A 5,607-nucleotide genomic window follows, 5' to 3' on the forward strand; every position below is an offset into this window, starting at 1 on the left:
GCGTTGCAGGTCGTTGAGTTGGTGTCTTGGTTGCCGTCCGAGGTTGAGAGACTAAGTGCTCCTTTTCCTCATTGTGGTTGCTCGTTGTCGCCACCGGCCCGAAACGGGCTTTCGGCATTCGCGAAGGATGGTTGGACTCTTTTATTTGTTTAAAAATATGGATTGCTAGAATGACTTATTCTCAAACTGAGACCTTGTCAAACGAGCAATTTTATTAAAAGGCTCACCAATCCATGTTAATCCCAAGCGGGACCCTCCATGGATTAGCGGTTTTCATAAAAAGGAAGGGTTCATGGAGTCGCCACCAATGTTTTACTCAAAACATTGGAAAAAGAAGTTTAAGGCAATCGATTCAAAAATCAACTTCGGCCATGTCGCCACCGGCCCGAAACGGGCCTCGGCGGTCGCGAAGACGGTCGAGCTCGCTTTTATTTTGGTTTTGAAAATGTATTGGATTATTAGAACGACTTGTTCTCAAACTGAGACCTTGTCGATCTTATCCAATTTATTTATTAAATGTCTCACCAATCCATGTTAATCCCAAGCGGGACCCTCCATGGATTAGTGGTTTTCGTAGTAAAAGGGTTCATGGAGTCGCCACCAATGTTTTACTCAAAACATTGGAAAAAGGGATAAGGCAATTGATTTTATAAATCAACTTCGGCCATTACAACCAGAGTTGGGTAAGGGAGTCGGTTACGTGTGGGGAAGGTGTTAGCACCCCACAACGCCCCTTTCGGGTTCCCTATGACAGATTATTTCTAAAAATAACAGTATAAAATTACTAAATTACCCCTATTTATTCTAAGCAATTATAAATTAACTATCTACATGATGACAGTTTAAATATGCACACAGAAAGCAGTAAAAGGAAGGACTTTAAGAAGAAACCTTTGAAGCGTGCTTTTATATATTTCGTAAAACTGGGAAGCTTTTTGGCGTTCCCTCGCTCTACAAGCTCGCTCGCTCCTTCCTAAAAACTTTTAACTATGGAAATCCGGAGGATTTCCCTTCGACTAGGTTTGATCCTCAAGCAAAATGGCTCGAGGCTCAAGAACTTTGTCGGATCAACTCTCCGAGTGATTTCTAGGGCAGAACACTGCTCAAAAACCCCAGAATACTCAAGGAGAGGGTTAAAACTATGTTCCAAAGTGTCGAATGACGTCCAATTGACGTCATATTTATAGGGAACAGGCCCAATACGGGCTACAGAATCAATACGGCCGTATTGAAATTTTTGAACTTCAATACGGCCGTATTGAAGCTCAGAAATTTCAATACAGCCGTATTGAGTTCACTGCGGCTGTATTGAAGCTTCAATACGGCCGTATTGATTTCAGTACGGCCGTATTGAAGTTTCAGAAACTTCAATACACCGTATTGAGTTCACTGCGGCCATATTGAAGCTTCAATACGGCCGTATTAAGTTCAGTACGGCCGTATTGGGCTTCATTCCCTCCACTCCCTTATTTTAAGCTATTCTAAGACCTCTAGACCTACAGAGAACCCTCCTAGGGCCTTCCAGGAGTCCTTCTGGCTGATCTTCCTTCAGTCTTCGAGAGTCTTCAAGCTTTATTTCCGACCCGGACAATTTTAGGGGTCTACAGCTGCCCCCCCCTTTACTTAGTCAAACGGTCTTTTGGTGTACCGGCTGACAAGTAAAGGAGTTGACCCAATTGTCCGGGTGATGTGCCAACCTTCTGACTTGTAGCGTCTTCCGGTGGAAAATTGTTGAGTAGCCTCTCCAGGTTGTTGCATACCTCGGCGCTTCTGACAACCTCGGTAGCTAAGTTTAACACCAACGTGCCTCTGACGACGCTGATGGCTGAGTATTGTCTCTCCAGACCTTGAGTATTGTCTCTCCAGACCTTGAGTACTGTCTCTCCAGACCTTGAGTACTGTCTCTCCAGACCTTGAGTACCGTCTCTCCAGACTTTGTTTGAGTGCTGTCTCTCCAGACTTTGAGTACCGTCTCTCCAGACTTTGTTTGAGTGCTGTCTCTCCAGACTTTGTTTGAGTACCGTCTCTCCAGACCTCGTTTGAGTACTGTCTCTCCAGACTTCGTCTGAGTACTGTCTCTCCAGACTTCGTTTGAGTACCGTCTCTCCAGACTTCGTTTGAGTACCGTCTCTCCAGACTTCGTTTGAGTACCGTCTCTCCAGACTTCGTTTGAGTACTGTCTCTCCAGACTTCGTTTGAGTACTGTCTCTCCAGACTTCGTCTGAGTACTGTCTCTCCAGACTTCGTTTGAGTACTGTCTCTCCAGACTTCGTTTGAGTACTGTCTCTCCAGACTTCGTTTGAGTACTGTCTCTCCAGACTTCGTTTGAGTACTGTCTCTCCAGACTTTGTTTGAGCACCGTCTCTCCAGACCTTGTTTGAGTACCGTCTCTCCAGACTTTGTTTGAGTACCGTCTCTCCAGACCTTGTTTGAGTACCGTCTCTCCAGACCTTGTTTGAGTACCGTCTCTCCAGACCTTGTTTGAGTACCGTCTCTCCAGACTTTGTTTGAGTACCGTCTCTCCAGACTTCGTTTGAGTACCGTCTCTCCAGACTTTGTTTGAGTACCGTCTCTCCAGACTTTGCCTCTCAAAATGAGGTAGTTGAGTATAGTTTGTCTCCACAGTCCATAATGCTGCTTCGACGATTTGTTTTTCTGATTTTGTGCCGCTGAGGGCTGGATAACGCAGGGATCCGTCTAAGGGATGTGCAGTCATTCATAGGTTCTTGTGTCCCAACTTGCATTGCTTAGTTGGTACCCATGGGAATTTTTGACTCCTTGGGGTGTAGACACAGATGTTCTCTCTCTGAGTTGAGCGATGCCTTATGTTTGGCTGACGTCCTTTTGACGTGAGTGGAGTATCCCGGTTGTCCTTATTCGGGTGTCTCTCTTTGATTTTCTGATTGTGTTGCCTCTATGTAGGCTGTTATCCGCTGGGGGATTTTGTCATTGATTTTGATTAGCCTCTTCTGTTAGGCGTATCGGCTTGACATTCGATGTTTGGCTAAGAGCCGGATTCCACTTGGGGAATACTTATTGATATTTTTGATTTTCTTCTCTTTTTGTAGGAATGCCTCTTGAGTAGGCGACTGGGGATTTGGAGTTCAGTGTTCGGCTGAGTGCCAGATTCCGCTTGGGGAATACTTATTGATATTTTTTGATTTTTTCTCTTTTTGCAGGGATGCCTCTGAGTAGGCGATTGGGGAATGAGGGATCTTATGTATCCCAGAGTATTATTTAGGAAGCCTCTGCAGGCTTAGCCTCACTCAACACTTGAGTTGGAGAGCTATCTTCACTGAGGAAGTTTAAGTCCTTTGACTTGGATATTCTGCTTGGGAGATCGTACTTCCATTGGGAATTTTGTCGATCTTGCTTTGATAGCTCTCGCTGGGGATTTGTTCTGAGCGCGAGCTGAGGTTTCTCTGGGGAGTATTATTTCTGCGAGCCTCTCCAGGCTCATTTACTCTGTACAGTTGGGGGAGTATTATTTCTGCAAGCCTCTCCAGGCTTTAGTTATTCTGAGGAAGTATTATTTCTGCAAGCCTCTTCAGGCTCAATTATTCTGAAAGAGTATTATTTCAGCAAGCCTCTCCAGGCTCAATTATTCTGAGAGTATTATTTCGGCGAGCCTCTCCAGGCTCAGTTATTCTAAAAGATGTGAAATCTTTGTCTTTTTTTGTCGACTTTTGACTTTTTCTGTATGTTTGCCTTTTTTGTCATTTTTTGGCTTTTTCTGTATTTTTGCCTTTTTTGTCATTTTTTGGCTTTTTCTGTATTTTTGCCTTTTCTGTTGTTTTTCAGCTTTTTCTGTACAGAAATGTCTCAGTTATTATGAGAGAGTATTATTTCGGCGAGCCTCTCCAGGCTCAATTATTTTGAGAGAGTATTATTTCGGCGAGCCTCTCCAGGCTCAGTTATTTTGAGAGAGTATTATTTCGGCAAGCCTCTCCAGGCTCAGTTGTTCTGAGAGTATTCTTTCGGCAAGCCTCTCCAGGCTCAGTTATTCTGAGAGTATTCTTTCGGCAAGCCTCTCCAGGCTCAGTTATTCTGAGAGTATTCTTTCGGCAAGCCTCTCCAGGCTCAGTTATTCTGAGAGTATTCTTTCGGCAAGCCTCTCCAGGCTCAGTTATTCTGTATGACGCTGTTGATTTTCTGAATCTTTGCATTTTGTTTGCTGCTGTCATACACAAGCAATTTTTCTATTTTTCTATTTTATGTGGTTGCCTCATGACGAGGTCTTTGAAAATTTCTTTATGGCCAATACAGCCGCATCCATTTCAGTATGCCCGTATTGAATTGAAAATTTGTTCATAACCCTAATTTTGGTACGGGCGTACTGAACATGATACGGGCGTATTGTTTTTTCTGAAGTTTATATATTTTTTGTTTTTTGTTTGTTTTTTCAATAAACAGAGAATAAGTGATCTTCCAGTACACCTATCATCTGTATGCATGTATGCGGTATGATGCACCTAATTCTATTTGACTCTTTTTTCAAAAGAATTAACCGATGCGTTTTTGGATTTTGCCATTCCTCTTAGACGGGCTGTGCGCTGCCGACTTCTGTAACCGAGGAATGATGCGTATTATATTTGAGGTTTGGTGTCATCAACCAAATGATCCTTCCCTTTCTTTAGAAGATGTGTCAACCCTCCTATTGACCACTATATCTCCATGTTTCCACTAGATTATTCAAAAATCGTTGGGACAAGAGAGAAAAGAAGGAAAGGGTATATTTTTTCAAAAGTTTGTGTTTTAGAGGGGATTATTTTATTTTTTGAAAAATGGATTTTGTAAGAATGGCTGGCCAATGGTAGGCTTAAATGTTTAGGTTTGTTCGATTAAACACTTATGAGGTTAAGCACATCTTTGTTATTAATGATTGTGCTTTGACAACTTGGATAGCTTTTCTTGAGCCCCTTGTTGAATTCAATTGATGGTACCATCATGGATTTATTTTGTTTTTTTCTTTTTTTGACGGCCCTAACTTTTGCCTAAAACACCCTTTTGTGATGTCTTAGCGGGCTTTTGTATTCATTTTGTAACCCTAACTTTTGCCTAGGTCACCCTTTTCGTGGGATTCCTAGCGGGTTTTTGTCTTCATTTTGTAACCCTAACTTTTGCCTAGGTCACCCTTTCGTGGGATTCCTAGCGGGTCTTTTGCTCTTATTTTTGCGCAGTCCCCTTTTTGGGTTTCCTGCCGAGCTTATTATCTTTAGGATTTCTTTTATCCATGATGGCACTTATTGATGCCAAGAAAAGGTGCTCCAAGCTGTCATGCACATTTCCACATAAAAATGATGCGGGTTTATTGTTATCAAGATGATTTTAACCTCACTTATGTTTATTCAAACAGGGTTAAATGACGTGGTTTAGAATTTTATTGCGAGCAAGAAAAGAAGCAATAAGAAATAATGAAGAATGATTTTATTATAATCATAGTGGAAACATGTGCCCTATCGAGGCTCGGGGGTCGGGCTGTCCCCGAGGAGTGATCTCTAATAGTCACTGAATTTACACATCCCTATTAGAAGGAAAAGGACACTTGATGACGACAACCGGCCTTGACGATTGTGAACCGGCCTTCCTAAAGATCTGGCTTAAAGA

Source organism: Cajanus cajan, chromosome 5, assembly GCF_000230855.2.
Source record: "Cajanus cajan strain Asha chromosome 5, NIPB_CcT2T_4, whole genome shotgun sequence".
Classification (NCBI taxonomy): domain Eukaryota; kingdom Viridiplantae; phylum Streptophyta; class Magnoliopsida; order Fabales; family Fabaceae; genus Cajanus; species Cajanus cajan.